We start from the raw sequence: 16,376 nt of genomic DNA on the forward strand, positions 1-16,376 counted from the left end.
TAAATACGGAGGCGACAAAGTACACCAAGCGGTTCATCAACTTGCAATGATACATCGGAGTTGCAAACCCTGGACGCCATCGAGAATTCGCCTCTGCCGCGGCATTGAATCGCCGTAGAATCAGCTGGTAGCCTGACAGGCGACTGGGGTGAGAAATGTCAAGAGTGACATTCAGATAGACTATTTTGTCGCCCGGCCCGTCGAAAGCTTTAAAAATAGAAACTGGATTCTTACCCCTTACAATTGAAATACTTCTAATTTTGGTTTTCTATAACTAATATGTAAAGACAGACTCTATTATTTATTGGAGAAAGAGTTCCCCAAAGGGTTGACTCCGAACAACAAAGGACAACAGTTTAACTACTGCAACTTGGTCGGTGCAAGTTGCAAGTGCAAGTCCATCAATCTCCCGTGAAGGAAATTTCAAGTAGCTGCAAATTTTCAGCTACAGTTTTGCCAATTCGTACGGTCGTCGTGCAAGGCGATAAATGAACATATAATTATGTTATAGGATTATCAACGGATGTGGAACCAAATTGGCACGATGCATGTCTTCTGGCAAAGTTGATCCCACGCAATTTACATAACATAAATAGACTGTGATACTTATTTATTGGGGGGCCTATTCAACATCAAGTAACTAACATAACTCACACTCGTCAAATCGTATCCCATCTATACACCTGTTGCACGGTGTTCCCGTGTTACCCGGTTCTCATATACTGCCGGTTCGCATTCTTGAGAAAATTATCCGAGAAGCAGCTGTGATTGAATTTCTGGAGTGTTATACGGTCCAACACCGGAGTCGCCACAAGTCCTGTAGTGCAGTATTATAGCGAGCAACGGGCTCAGCCGACACGAATTTTACATCAAACCGGCACATCGTCCGTTAAATGGTAACTGCAGTACACGCTAATCAAATTAGCCCGTCTTTTCAGCCGTATCAGACAATTGCTGGTACAAGTCAAATCTGTACTGATCCTTTGTAATCAGTATAACAAATGGCTGCAGCAGCGCAAGCGAAGTCTTCACGGGAAACTCTAAACAGTAACCCCAATTCACCATACAGACATCCGGCAAGCACAACAAATTTTCTGGATTCCTCGAGACAGCTGGAGCAACGCGCGGCATCAGACATTTCGCTTCTTTTCAAAGCAACTCAACTCAGTTCAACGTAACTACAGCGTCTACGATCGTGAGCTGTTCGCCGCGTACCTCGCTATAAAATACTTCCAATCCTCCCTGGAGGGTAGGCCGTTTACCGTGTTCAGGGACCACAAGCCACTTACTTTCGCACTTAGACAAAAGCTCGATAAAGCGTCCCTTCGCCAACTTCGGCACATGAGTTATATCAACCAGTTTACTTCTGATATCCAACATGTTTCTGGGAAAGACAATGTTTTTGCAGACGCTTTGTCTCGAATCTCGGAAGTCATAGTCCCCGCCCATGTCGATTATACGACAATCGCCGAGGCACACAAATATGACGCAAAACTTTAGAGTCTGAAAGCAAATTCCAAATACAAGTTCAAGGAGTTTCCTATTTTCGGCTCAAACTCTTATTCACTCTGCGAGACCTCAAATAAGGGACCCAGGCCATTCATTCCGGCTGATTTTCACAGGAAAGTATTTCACGATCTTGCGCACCCAGGCATCAAGACGACGAGCCGTCACTGGGAAATACTTCTGGCCGCCCATGAACAAGGACATAAACTCTTGGGGCAGACAATGCATCGCTTGTCACAAGTGCAAGGTCAACAAGCAGGTACGAAATGAATTAGGTCCCTAGGTCGACCAAGTGCTTCCACACCATCCATCTCGACATCATTTGCGAGACTCGCACGGTTACCAGTATTGCCTCACAATCATCGACAGGTTTACGTTGTGGTGACCTCTGACTGGCATTACGACGCAACCATATGACGGGCCCTACGTCGAGAGTGGATCCACGCTTTGGAGTACCAGCCATAATCATTCCGGACTAGGGAATGCAATTTGAGTGTACTCTTTTTGCGGAGGTAAGCAAGTTCTTTAGCTTCAAACGGCATATGACTACTGCATAACATCCACAGTGCAATGGTATGCTGAAACATTGGTACCGGACGCTGAAGGTCGCCTTAATGGCTGGTCGCGATCCGTCGTGGTCACGGTCCTTGCCATTCGCCCTCCTCGGCCTCCGCACAGCCCACGAGAGGAGTTCACGGTCCGCCTCGCGAAGATCTTGTACGTTCAAGCTCAATGTTCGAGACCGTCACAAGCGGGTCTCCTTATCGCAGCTGAAAGCGTTGAACGAGCCGGCGGTCGCTTCAAAAAGGCGTCCGAGAAACTCAGATTCGCTCGGGCAGGCCATTAGGGGAAATTACGTGGTCAGTTTGCTACGCTGAACCCGCACAGTTTCAACTGGGGGCGGAGTGATGTGGCAGTACATCGGAGATACGAACCCGGATCGAGAATTCGCCTCTGCCGCCGCATTGAACTGCCTGACAGGTGACTGGGGTGAAAAATGTCAAGAGCGACATTCAGATAGACCCTCAACTCTTGCCGCTCGGCCCGTCAGCAGCTTTAACGGAAAAGTAGAAACTGAATTCTTACCGAAAGTAAATTGATGGTACACAAATTTTCGGTTCACTTTGTCCATAAAAGTATACATTTGTACATATAAAGTACGTATATTGAAAACCGCTTGTTCAATGTACAAATATATTTATCTGAATTAATTGATATTAATATATAAATGATTAAAAAACTAAAACGAAATCCCTCTCTGCGACCTCCCATTCACGTGAGCTCACTTTGTTGTGGTATTGACGAATTGGTATGTTATGATGAAGTCATAGACGTTTTAGAATCCACGAAATTCACACAAAATGTAAAAGTTTCATCTTCTTTAACTTTGTTAATAATAGTTGGATTTTCTTCAAACCCAAGGGTTTCTGGCTAAATATACTATTATTAATTTTATTTGTGCAGATATCGGAACCGGATATAGTTTGAGGCCTAGATTTTGTTTAGATACACCACTGCGATTTTTTTGGAATTTTGAGGTTGGATAGGTTCTGAGAACGAGACCTGATCGCTTTTTGGGGGTCATATTTTGAGTCCTCATCCTCTATGTTTCACCCGATATCAAATATGGGACCAGTTTCGAAAAGTACTAATTGAGTCCTTTCATTTGATAGCCCACATGGAGAAAAAATTACACCCTCCATTCACATGTATGGGGAGCCCCCTTTAAACTTAACACAAAATAGCGCCACTTACTGTCTGTAAAGGGAGCAAAAACCCACACGTTCTCACCAATTTTCACGACAATCAGACCAGTCATTTCCGAATGAATCAGGTGTGACAGACAGACATCGATTCGATTCTAATAAGGTTTTGTTTCACACAAATCCTCAAAAACAGGGGGAAGTATTATAATTTGTTGATATAAAATTTAAAGAAAACATAAAGTTACGTCATACCTTAATCATTATTAAGTTAAAGCAAATGGTGGATTTCAGAATTATTATTCAATTTTAATAGTACATGCTCATATACAGGGAGCCCCATTTACGATGGTATAAATTTTAATGGTGGTCAAAGGGTAGTATAGGCCCAGGACGAAACGTAGATTGGTGCCCACGATGGATCATAAACCTGGGAAACACCTGATGAATCAACACCAACAGCTCTACTACAAAACCCTATCTCCACGTGGTGACTGTTGAGATCTTTTTCTTAACGAAAAGCTGCACACGGGGAAGGATCAAGTGAAGTCTCCCGCGTCTAAAAGCAGGACAAAATAATCTCCTCCAGGTAGAGGGTTGGGTAAGGTTGAGAACCCTACATGGAAAACAACTTGCTACGAACCCATACGGACTGAACTGACAACACAACGACGAACCCGGCAACGAAAACGGAATAACGATTTGCGCATTTTTTCAAAGAAGGTGAGTTCCTGTATAGAGAAGGAGCTGCCAAGCACCTACCCGATACCTTGGAGATGTATTGGACAAGAACCGGTTTCCTGAAGAACAGTCACTACTCCATATATTATACTGGCCATCCAGTGGATCATGTGCTCGGAGTAGGTTTCTTAGTTAGCCAAAAAATGAAACCTGCTGTTATAGGCTTTGAAAACATAAGCAAACGGCTATTCACTCTGCGCTTCCGAGACAAATTTAGAAATATACGCCTCCTTGACGGTCACGCCCATACAGAGTGGACTGCAGAGCCATAGAATGATACTTTCTACGAGGCAGTAGAACAAACCCTGGAAGCCTGTCCCAAGTATATCAAAATTATATTTGGAGATTTTAACAGAAAAGTAAATACGGGGCCCGTTTTCAGGGGATACGTTCGCTACCATGGCTTACAAAGGGATACCCACGATAATGGACTGCGGATAATTCAATTAGCAGTGTCACACGAAATGGTTATTGGAAATGTCTGGTTTGCGCGGACAGAGGTCCAAAAATAAACGTGGGCTTCTCCAGACGGGACCACTTTCAACCAAATTGATCACGTGGTAATTGAACGGCGCCACTTCTCAGCCTTGATGAATATCAGAACATAGACTCGGATCATTATCTCGTTGGTATAGTGCTCCGAGCTCCAAAACCTAGAATCCCCTCTGACAATCAGGTGAGCATTAACACTGAAGCCATGTGCAGCACAGTCAACAGACGTTCTGAAGATGAAGCACCAACAAATGATATTCACAATCACCTGAGGAATGTTATCAAAAAAAAGACGCAACGGCTGGTGCTACGATGAATGTAAGCTATCATTGGAACGGAAGAATGCTGCTTACCGAGTAAAGTTGCATTCTCAAAGAATGCAGGTACGTGCGGAGACTTGCCACGAACTCCGCCGAGCGAAGAAGACTTCACAGACGAAAAAAGAAAACCTAAGAGAACCAACAAGTCTGTGAACTCGAAAAGTACAGGGAGCAAACCCCACCAGGTGTGCAAGTTTTACTAACAAGCCACCAGCATGAAACATTATACAATTCGATGGTCATCCTGCCAAGACAAAGAAGGAAATCTGATTTCCAACAGAATGGGAATATTAGGGCGTTTGGTAGAGTATTTTGGTTCAGTGATCTGCACTATACATAAAAAGGAAGATATTACACAGTGCAGCAATTATAGAGGTATCAGGTTGCTGAGTACCATTTTTAAGATATTCTCCGTTATCTTGCTAAGTCGGATAGCCCCATACGCCCAGAACATCATTGGTCCATATCAAAGAGGCTTCATTCCAAACAAATCAGCAACAGATCAGATTTTCTCTCTGCGGCAAGCGATGGAAAAACTGTTGGAATATGGACAACAGTTGTACCATCTATTCATCGACTTTAAAGCCACCTATGATAGCATGGCCAGGGTACAACTGTACACGGCCATGAGAGAATTCGGTATCTTGACGAAATTGATAAGACTGACTAGGCTGACCCTGACCAATGTGCGAGGCCAGATAAAAGCAGCAGGATCACTCTCAAGACCATTCGACATCAACAACGGTCTACGACAAGGGGATGCGCTATCATGCGTCCTCTTTAACCTGGCCCTCGAGAAAGTGATCCGTGATGCTGAGGTAAATGCAAGAGGTACGATCCCCTTTAAGTCCACCCAACTACTGGCCTATGCTGACGATATCGACATCATGGGAAGAACCACCCGAGACGTACAAACTGCCTTCATCCAGATCGAGCAGGCACCGCGAGATCTTGGGCTGCACATCAATGAAGGCAAGACAAAATATATGGTGGCAACGTCAGCATAGAAAACCAACCAACCAACAACATCAAACCGCAGTGGTCAAACAGGAAGAATAAGGATAGGAGAATACAACTTTGAGACCATTGATAATTTCTCCTATCTAGGGCCGAAAATCATAACCGATAACAGCCGCGATGATGAAATCCGCGTACGGTTGTTTTCAGCCAACAGAGCCTCTTTCAGCTTACAAAAACTGTTCCGCTCGAAACGTCTCACCATAGGGTCAAAGCTCTTACTGTACAAGACAATGATCTTGCCAGTCCTAATGTATTCTTCGGAGACTTGGTTCTTTGCAAGAAGAATTACGAACTCTTGGCCACGTTCGAGAGAAGAACCCTCCGAAGAATTTTTGCCCTCTACATGAGGATGGACGATTCCGTAACCTACACAATGATGAAATCTATGAGCGATACCATGACCGTCATGACCGGTTGTGGATAAAATCCGACTCAATAGGTTACGGTGGGCGAGTCACTTAATCCGTATGGATGAGGATGGTCTAGCTCGGAAAGTCTATAGGGGCAATATCTATGATACAAAAAGAAGACGAGGCAGATCCTGCCTAAGATGGAGCGATGGCGTAGATCTGGACGCCAAACAGCTTTTAGGGATACCAAATTGGTGGACCTCGACGCCGTTGATGATGATGATGACGAAATTGATAAGACAGACTAGGCTGACCTTGATCAATGTGCGAGGCCAGATAAAAGCAGCAGGATCACTCTCAAGACCATTCAGCATCAACAATGGTCTGAGACACCTGGGGCAAAAGTGATTCGTGATGCTGAGGGAAATGCGAGGGGTATGATCCTCTTTAAGTCCACCCAACTACTGGCCTATGTTGACGATGTCGACATCATGCGAAGAATGGCTCGAGACGTACAAACTGCCTTTATCCAGATCAAGCAGGGGGCGCGAGATCAATGAAGGCAAGACAAAAGATATGGTGGCAACGTCAGCACTAAAACCCAACCAATCAACAACGTTAAATTGGACTGGTGAAATGAAAGTAATAAATAATAGCTATGACGATAAAATCAGCGCACGGTTGTTGTCAGCCAATAGAGCCTATTTCAGCTTACAAAAACTGTTTCGCTCGAAACGTCTCACCATAGGGCCAAAGCTCCTACTGTACGAGGACTGGCAAAATCCTCATGCATTCCTCGGAGACTTAGTCGCATGCGAGAGAAGAATCCTCCAAATAATTTTCGGCCCCCTACATGATTCCGTTGTCTACATAATTGTCTTAATATGAAGCAAATACAGCTAAAAATTATAACTCTAGTGTTTTGGGCCATTAATTTTCTATTGTTCGCATTTAAAATCTCCATTTTTAAGGGAATTTGGTCCATATTAAGACCACTTTTTCTCCCGTTTAATAAGTAATATTCGTAAATTTTGCATAATTAAGTCCATCGTTTTTACATGTCATTTGAAAGCTAACATAATGGGGCAACTTTTATCAACTTTGCAGGTTTGTAAGTTTAAAAGTACCGTTACAATAGTGCATATTGAAATTTATATTTTGAAATTTCTTCAAAATGAGAAAATTTCTATTTATACGAAATATTATGTAGTTTCCGATAATGGTAACAAATCTGGAATTAAATAATTGAGGGACTGGGAAGCTATGATTTTTTTGGGAAGGTCAAGCTTTTCGACACTATTTACGAAAAACTGTTTAGCTCCGTAACTTCCTCTTCCTCAAACAAGTGGTACAGGACACCCTGTACAGTGAATTGCAAAACAAATAAAAAGTTTTCAGTGAAGATTAGATAGACCACTAATCGAATTTGTTCAGGTGAGTAAAAAGCCGTTCAACGTCTTTATATGCATGATATACGTATGTGCATAGATGAAAATATAAATAGAATTGGTTAATATTTTTCACGTGGTTTCTCCGACCTCCAAGTAACTATTCCTAACCTCTAGGTCATCCTATATAAATCTCATACGAAAACAGAAAATTAACTGCATGAGGTTTTGAGGCTATTAATCAAACTATTAAGGCTTATAGTCGTACCAAGCTCCCTCTCACATGAAATCTGTTCGAATTCAGATTGTTCTCTGTTGCCGCGATGAAACTAATAAAATTTGAGATCATGATCAACATGAACAGCCCAAACACCCGATAATCATGATAATGTGTCCTGTAATCAACTAATAACGTGCTTCCACCCCTCGGTTATAATCCACTCGGTCACGGTACGGTTCTTATCCAGTTTTAGTTTTGGAACTTCAGGGACGATATGCACACACATACCGAAAAGAAAGACAATCTTCACCCTTGGCTGATTGAATAAACAACACATGTCACTAAAAACCCGTAGCGCCCCGATGTCAAGGAGTATAAGGACAACAAAGTGCATCATATTTAGGTCTGACGAAGTTGCACTGCAAAGGAAAAGTTTCGCGGATTTTCCACCGGCCGTAGTGGTAGTAGTGGTCGGTCATATGGATGGGATGAAATTGTTAGAGGGGGTGAATAATAAAATCAATCAATCCTGATTAGTCCTACACCCTTCACGCAGACTATCCATGACGAAGAGGATTGTAAATGGATATGGAATTTCTCTGATCACAAGGAAGTGATTATTAGGGGTGAAGAGCATGGCGAGGGGATCAAGTAGGCCTAAAAAAATAAAACAACATAATGTAAAAACCTCCAGCCAAGGCACCATATGGCTCTACTGTACACTTTCGTAGGAGAGGCTGATACCCTCTTTCGAGTCACCCAGGGCACTATAATATATTCATATTCAATTACGTTTGAAATGTTCCTGAATAATCTTTGTGATCAAGGGTTGGCAAGGACGAACTGGGTCCTGGCCGATGCGCTTTTGAAAGTCATGTTGAATCGCCTTAGGATTTTTGGGGTTGTTTACGGACAGAGGATTGTAATAATGATGCAACGACATTTTCCTAGGGATAATCAAGCGTGTTTATCACTTTTGCGGTTAATTTAATTAAAATAAATGGTGAAGTGAATAGTTGACTCTCTAATCTCCAAAAATATGTCCGCGAAAAGCTTTGATGTTTCTGCGTTGCACAATATAGTATAGATTAGGATGAAGAGCACTTTGCACTAACCAACATATGTAATGACTTATACATATATATGCATTGTTGACATTCATTTTATGATATTTTCAGGTAATAGTAATATACTATACGTTTTGTTTCGGTACAAGTGTATGTTTACAGCAGTTGCATATGCTGATGGAAATCTGTATCACGTTTAAAATGAATTCCATATAAAATTTCACAAACTCCATACAAGTGCATACCTCTTCTATTTTCGTATTTGTACAAATGTTGGGATTGCCCGTGATTTAAAACTGCACTAGCACAGGACCTCGTTATGCCATGAAATCCGGAAAAGCCAAGTTAGCAAACAGGTAGTGCATTACTGCAGAGAGTGAAGTCAAGGTGTCATAAATACTTTTGGGTTATTTTATTGCCCAGGTCATGACTCGTAAGTTACCAAAACAACGACCATCAGTTCAAATTACATCCCGTCTCGACAGTTGCTAATGCCAGTCATTGAATCATTAACAAATTCATGGGTTTTTTTAGCGTCTTGAGCACTTAATACCTCTTCAATGTAGTGTTTTGGTCTTATCCTTGTTAACTTTCTAGTTTTCCTTTTTTTCTATTAACCTTCCTGTCTAGAGGTTCCAGTACTAAATGAATTCGTACAACAAATTCTACCCGTTGTGTGGCGCCTAGGCTACTTCCGGGCGAAACACTCTAGTTTTCCGCATAGTAGGGATTCTTGTCTTTATACATTTATTATGATGTTGAATACCACAGGGATAATGGACTGAAACAGGTAATATAATGTTTATTTTTGATGGGACAAGTTTGCTTTGCAAGTTTGTGAATCTGAGAAACAACTATTATTACAAATGTTAAAATGATAAATTATGTACATTACAACATGTCTTCTTGCAATATGTACTTCTTGTGCATTTTTTTAGGCTATGAACAGGTGAGATTGAACGCAATAATTAAATAGTCCGCAGAAGTATATGAAAGTTAAAAAATCATTTATCAAATTATACATACTGGTTTTCAATGTTTAAAGTTCTTTTCACAGTTTTTCAATTTCTTCGGACACTGCTAACAGTGGGACATCAGAGCGTATACTATCGACTCTGGTCTCAGATCAATATGTCCCAAAGTATTGTTCACTGAAGTTGGTAGTTTTCAGTTTTTCTGACTTACAACAAGTTTAATAAACTTTTAAAAAATATCTTAGTAAAAAGTGTCGTTTACAATCACATGTTTTAAATACATAACCTAACCTAAAATCGTTGTGAAAACAACGGCCTCGTCTTAGCAATTAGCCCACTTGGAGTCTTTTCAGACCTGGGGGACAAACCAAAATCACACACATACAACTAAAAAGAATATACAACATAACCAAACCACGAACATTTGAAAACGGCATCTATGCCTAAGCTTGTAACAGGTGTACTGCCTGTTCCGACAGGCTCCGACACAAGCAAGTGCCGTCACAAAACTTGTAGAAACATACGTGGGTTATCTAACCTACAAACGGAATGACAGCTGGCATACGTAGACCGAAGGCCTAGTCGATTCTCGTCCCAACGTACAATAATCGTCGGTCGGACCAGAGAACTTAGCTCTCTCTGTTAGCTTGCTTGGACGTCGTGGGACAACTAAAATCTACACCAGTGACAACATTATTACATCTTTCAACGAATTTCCTGTCCCTTACATCGTTTCCTACTTTTCAAAACTGAATATCCTTGCACCTTTTCTTGTTTTTACTTCTAAATTACCAAACTATAATACTCATACATTTGTCATCTCATTGTAATTTAAAACTGCTATTGCTAGACGTCAATTTCTGGTGAACGATCCTGACCTCGAACTTCTATCAAGAAAACTACATACAGGAGATCTCATAGCACATTGTTTGAATTTGTATGGTAGGAGAAAAGCATTACACATGACATTGACGTTCTCAAACACTTGCGCGTGAAAAGTTCTAAGTATTGTTTTGGTGGTGTTTGTGTCTTATATGTGATGTACCGAATGGGGACAAGAAAACCATATAGGGGTCAATGACATACGCAACAGTTAGCTACTGCTTACCACGCATATACACCATCACAATTCCTGCCGCCAAGAAACTCCATTGCTTTTCCTGCTTGACTCCCATCTAATATGTGAATATAACGATAATGTGGAAGGCATTACTAAGTCCGGGACCCAAAATCAATCCACCCGAACTCCTCTCCTCCTGGGACAAACAAATTTTAGGGCTAAAAGTCAAAACCAAATTTACACTAGCTTGAAACAATGTCAATTCACACATATTCATAGTATCCGAAATTGTTTCGAAATAATAAGAAAAGTTCGTAATCGACCAAATAAAATAGCCTACTTGGCATTCCGGTACTGCAGAACTTGAAAGATTTCATTGGTGAAATATCAAGTCAACGAAGCCAAGTTATGACTTCGGATGATAGAAGAATGTTTTTAACAGATCCTCTAATAGCCAGGACAACTTCACTGATTGTGATGGGAAAAAAGAACGGAATAGCTTGTCCGTGTAATGACAATGCAGATCAATCAGACAATGCAGAATTCAACTCATGCTCCCAACGGGAAGGATCGAATGTCGAAATTTTATTTCCAGTTCAATATAGCTGGCAAAAACTTTCCAATTAGCTTGCATGGAGTGCGCTTAGAAAACCCATTCAACTTTCTTAACCTATCCCTTTTCCATAGAATAGCATTTTTTAAAAATATTAGTTGATGACGGCTTTACGGTTTCTTATCAGGGCAGAGGCAAATCGTCAAAGGCTGCCTCACCTCTGCCCTGGGAGCAGCGTGACCGAAATGGCTCGCAAATGTTAAGTACTCCTCTATATAATTCGCAGAACACAACATGACTACGAATTATATTATATTGAGCGCAAGCGCAAGCTGAATTCTCTAAAAAGCATTTTTAGGGGTTTGTTTGCAAAGCAAAACCTTATTAAAATCGGTGCAATGTCTGTCTGTCCGTCTGTCTGTGTTTTTTTACCAATGGAAGGTGGAAAGCTTCAAAAGCTACCGCAGGTTTCTGTCACACGGTTATGTGGGTTTCTCACCCACTAAAATCACTTCCACTCGCCCCGTGGGACTTCCATTTGGTATTAAATCGCGGGGCTGGATCAGATTTTATTCTGCACTCATGCTAACATTCATGCTTCTCTCGCGTTCATTGTTTCGTATTAATTCTTCCTGCCTAAGCTTCTTTCCAATGGCTGCAATCACCGTTTCGACTTCAACCGATATCCCCTTTGCTTTCACCATAAGTTCCATTATATTTTCGGGTGTAAAATGCGCCCCGGTTGTAGCTTCCAATGGAGCCCTTTGGGCTTCAAATTTGCGTCCTCTGCAATATTTGGGCACTTTATAATCGATACAGATATGCTCCATAGCCTTCGTGTCCGCTTAAGAATTGAGTTAGGTCGAAACCTACCTCGCCGTAGGATCGCTCGATCCATTTCCGGATATCCCATATGATTTTGTGAGTCCAGCGACCTTTTTCTGAGCCGTCCCACATCTTCTGCCATTTTGCGACAGTTTCAGTTCATGCGAACTGCCGCCGACGGGCAGGAGATTCTCCTGTGAGATAGATTCGATCGTAAAGTCGTTGTATTTCTTCTGCTAGAATCTCAATCCGAACCATTCCTGCTATAACGCAAGCTGCTACGTTAGATATTGTATTGTAAGCGCAACATGTTCGGAGTACACTTATGCGATACGCAGCTCCAATCTTTCTCTTATTTGCTATATTTTTCAGTGCATCTACTTATACTGCATAGAGTAGAATCGAACTCACCACCTTCGAAATAAGGGGTCGACGGCTCGGCCTTGGGTAGCAGTAGTAGCATTCTCGCAACCAGCGCTCCGATGTTGTATGCCTTGCTTACAGCACCCTCCACATGCAATCTGAAGTTTAACTTCTGGTCAATCATTACGCCTAAGTACTTAAGCGCAGGCTTGGAATGAATTTTTTGCGTTTCAACTTTGATCTCCATGGAAGTGCACTTTCTCCGCTTCATAATAAATACTAGTTCCGTCTTATGCTCTGCGAGCTGTAGACCAGCATTCTCTAACCAGGATTTAATCTCACAGACTGCTTCATTTGCATAAAGCTCGACTTCTTCGAGAAGGCGTGCAGCAATATCGTCCGCGAAAACAATGGAGGCCACACCAGTAGGTGTCTGTCTGTCTGTCTGTCACACGCACTTTTCTCAGAAGCGAAATTTTATGAGAAGGTGGAAACTGTGAACGCTCAGACATGCAGAGAGTGATATCCTTCTACGTTGAGATTAAAGGGGTGCAAAAGGGGAGTACAAAATTTATAAAAAATTTATATAGTCATGTTGTCAGGTATCGATTAGTACTTTTCGATGCCGGTCTTAATTTAGACATTTGTTAGAAAGGCGGGGAGTGGGAGTGGTGGAAAGTGATAATTTCTTTATGGGACCCATTCTCAGAGTTTCTGAAAAATCTGAAAAGAAATCATGAAGCTGCTTCTATATGGTGTCCAGGCCTCACAATACTCCATATAAACATACGCTCAAGTTAATAATAGTATGTTACCATATTTTGGGGGAAATTGTATGTAGTATAGAATATAATATGAGGCGTATTATTCCCAAGTTTGATTAAAATCATACTATTACTAACAAAGTTACAGTGCTCAAAGTTGTCTTTACCGTGTAAATTTACCGCAACTAAATATCAATATCACACTAAAGTGAGTAGTCTGACATACTAAATGCATATAAATAACGGACTAGGTACAAATGGGATAGTTTTGCACTCAAATATACACACAGAAGAAGCAAACAAAACCTTTCATACCTTCATACCTTTCATACCAGTGCCGAGCTCCCGGTTTCCCGACTTGTTTAGATTATCTTTATTCCAAGTAATATTCCATATTTACATTTCCTTTAGTCAAATGAATATTCTCCATATCTTTTTTTTTTCATTACAACCGCTTCCCTTTCAACGTTTTGTATGGAACAAAACCCTATTAAAATATATTCAATGTTTGGTGGGATCCGCGACCTTTTTAAGGTCTTGAATAAATCAAAACCTTATTAAAATCGGTTTACTCTCCGTCCGTCTCTCTGCCTGTCTGTCACATCTTCACATCTATATCTAAGAAACGATTACTACTATTGATTCGAAATTTGGTAGAAAGGCGAGACCTATAAATCCTATTGTCTGTAAGGAGTAACATAGTTCCACGTTAGTTTTAAAGGGGTGAGGGACGGTTCCTACACATGAAGAAAGGGGGTGTACATTTTTTTTTCACCGAGCATAGTGTGTAGTATCAAATGAAAGGCCTCTATCAGCACTTTACGAAGTTGATATTGGTTTTGACTTTGCAAGCAGCGGAGGTCCGAAAGGAGTCAGTTACTTCAATGAGCCGTTCTCAGAAACTATCCAACCCAACCGCCTGAAAAACGCGGTGGCCCATGTACATGTATCTAGGCCTTAAAACACTCTCCATATCGATACCGGTCGAAATAAAGTTAATAATAGTATGTTACCAGATTCATTATAAGTATATTTTTTAGAAATGGACTAGGAACTCCCCTTAGGTTTATCCTAGAATTAGCAAGTTCTGCAATAATATAGGACATATTAGGGAGCACAATACTACCAAGTTTGGTGGAAATCACATTACTAATAACCGAATTATAATAGGGCAAAAAAATCACTTTTGGCCATTCTAACACTTTGAGTATCAGTACCATACTAAAGTGAATGGTCTGATAAATTACATAAACATTTCGAACTTGGTACAACTGGGACAAATGCTGACTCAAATATGCTTCTATAAGCAATAGACAAAACCTTTCATACCTGAAGGGTTTAGCTTCTAGTTTCCCGACTTGTTGTTGAGTTTAAGGGGGGAAACCACACAAGAAGGCTTTTTAACTTGTACTTTTTGGGGATTTTTTTAGTGGGAAGAATTAATAGGAATTCGCTCAAATTTCGGCATTATGTTCGTCATATTTTCGACAACTTTCGAGAAGTCTTTAGAATAATTTAAGCCGCAATCAAAAAAACTTACGCGACATTAGTCCGTTGAAGATCGTAAGTAGAATTCCCCAACTGCGGAACGTGTAGCTACTTCAACTTTTATCTGACGCAAACAGAGCGTTTTCAATTTTACATTACTAACTTATTTTATAAGAATATGAACCTCAATGACCTGCATTGCAGGTGTTGAAAAAATATATTTAAGTTTTCGTTATTTTTAAGGTTTTGTGTAAAATAAAACGATTCTCTGCCTGTCACACACACTTTTCCCGAAACGGCTACAGCTATCCAAGCGAAATTTGGTGGACATATGGCAACTGTGAAATCCTACACATACTGTCAGGGACATAAATTTACATGGAGTTGAAAGGGGGGAGGGGGGCGCTCCCCATACTTGCAAAAGGAGGATGTGAAATTTGCTTCACCGAATACAGTGGTGCGGAGCATCAAATAGAAGGTCTCGAGTACTCGAAACTGATATCAGTCTTGACGTAAATTGTAAAACCCGGGAGTCGACATGAGCATACTTAAAGTGAGACAGGTCTCAAGGTCTCAGTTTCGGAAACTACCTAACCCAAAAACCTGAAAGAAGGGTGATGCGCCTATATGAAACCTAGACCCTCAAAATATGTCCCATTCCGATATCAATTCAAATAAGTTTACAAGTTTCCCTTAAGTTCATCCTAGGGGTACTAAATTTCCCCGACATAAAGGACAGTATAGCGCATAATACTGCCAAATTCCATGAAAATCCGGCTATAAGTAACAAAGTTGACGTCATAATTAACGAGAATAATTGACATTCGAGTGGTATATTAAAGTTTCATTTATGAAGAATCTACTAGTCCCTAGCCCTTTTCTGTGTAAAACAAAACCTTATCAAAATCGATTCAATATCTACCTGTCACAGTCAATTTACTCGAAAACGGCTGAACTGATTGTCACGAAATTTGTGTGGTCCACGAATCCCATTTCATATTGAGTTTGAAAGGGAGCTTCCCATACAGGGAAAGAGAGGTGTAATTTTTTTCACAAAATATGATTTTGTGGGCTATCGAATGAAACGGCTGGGTTGGTACTTTTCGAAAATAATGCTGTTTCTGATATTGGATAAAACATAGGGTTCTCGTTTTCAGAAAGATCTGAAAAAATTACAGTGATGTACCTTTACGAAATTTAGAGCTCCAAATACATCCCCCTACGATACCCCCTCAAATAAAGTTAATAATAGTATATTACCATATTTTGGAAATTAGCCTGAAAACTTCCTTTAGGTTCATCCTAGAAGTACAAAAATGTCAGCATAGGCGGTAATATAGGATATAATTCTGGAAGGTTTCTTGAACTTATCTGAACGGCAGGGTCCATGGGGACATTTTCGATTAGTCGTATGAATATCAGTATCAATTACTACCAACTACTGGCCTATGCTGACGATATCGACATCATGGGAAGAACCACCCGAGACGTACAAACTGCCTTCATCCAGATCGAGCAGGCAGCCCGAGATCTTAGGCTGCA

This window comes from Hermetia illucens, chromosome 4, assembly GCF_905115235.1.
Source record: "Hermetia illucens chromosome 4, iHerIll2.2.curated.20191125, whole genome shotgun sequence".
In the NCBI taxonomy this organism is placed as follows: Eukaryota; Metazoa; Arthropoda; class Insecta; order Diptera; family Stratiomyidae; genus Hermetia; species Hermetia illucens.